Below are 1,309 nucleotides of genomic sequence, written 5' to 3' on the forward strand. Positions count from 1 at the left end.
TTTTGTAGACTGGATACTAGTTCAAGTCCATCTGGTGGGGTCTCCTTGGCCTCCTTGATCAAGAGGACAGGTGACCCACCACGATGACAGGACATTTTGAGAGATGCTCATAGTCCCCTGGAACTAGTTGACCTAGGAGGGCAAGGAGCAAAAACTGTCCTTTATGTCCTTCTAACCAAATTATTATAGACCTCAAAGTATGTCTATTAAACACTCAAGAAGGTTATTTCCACCAGCCTGGTACTTTTAATTACTGTGTGTCATGTAAATAGATCTTGGGCAAAGACCAATTGTTCTCAATATAAACCTTACCTAGACATATATTTCTTGATCTGCTATGTATAATTCGTCAGTAGGTTGTTGGAGTAATATGGTTCTCTCTGGTTTTTAAAACTAGCTAGGCATTATTTATCTCTTGCATTGCCTCACCCCTCCATCATGGTTTTCCCACTTAAGGTGCCCCCATTTCCCCCCTTTCTCCCTTAATAATACCCTTCTCCTATGGTCCTACCTCTCTTGAGCTCCTTCTTTCCCTTTATCCCCTAGGTTCCTTGTATACCCTTCCCTCCCCCCTCCCTTAAACTAGCCCAATTTTTATCCATATCTCCCTTATTAAGGCCTGTTTCCTACTGTTCTTCTCTTTCAGGTTCTTTCTTTTCCTTTACCTCCCTGCTTTCTTTCCATTATCCTGGTTCCTGTAGATCTGTCTGGATACACCTCACTTATCAGGGTTTGGTTCTAGGGTCCACATATGAGGGAGAACATATGTCCATTTTTTTTTTCTGAGTCTGTGTTATTTCATTTAGTATAACAGTTTCTAGTTCCATCCATTTACCTGCAAATTTCATGATTTCATCTTTCTTTACTGCTGAGTAAAATTCCATAGTATAAATGAACCACATTTTCATTGTCTACTCGTCAACTGAGGGACACTTGGGTTGCTTCCATCTCTTAGCTATTGTGAAAAGAGCAGCAACAAACATGGATGTACAAGTGTCTCTGCAATAGGATGAGTTCTTTGGGTATATGCCAAGGAGTGGTATAATTGGGTCAAATGGTAGGTTCATTTGTAGTTTTTAAGAGTTCTCCACACTGCTTTCCATAGGGGTTGAACAAGTTTGCAGCCCCACCAGCAGTGGATGAGTGTTCCCCTTTCCCCACATCCTCTCCAACATTTGGTATCATTTGTTCTCTTGATCTTAGCCAGACTGACTGTGGTAAGATGAAATCTTAAAGTGTTTTTAATTCACATTTCCCTATTATTAGTGATGTTGAACATCTTTTAAGATGATTCATAACCATCTTTACT

This window comes from Nannospalax galili, unplaced genomic scaffold (assembly GCF_000622305.1).
Source record: "Nannospalax galili isolate Female #2095 unplaced genomic scaffold, S.galili_v1.0 scaffold185, whole genome shotgun sequence".
NCBI lineage: Eukaryota > Metazoa > Chordata > Mammalia > Rodentia > Spalacidae > Nannospalax > Nannospalax galili.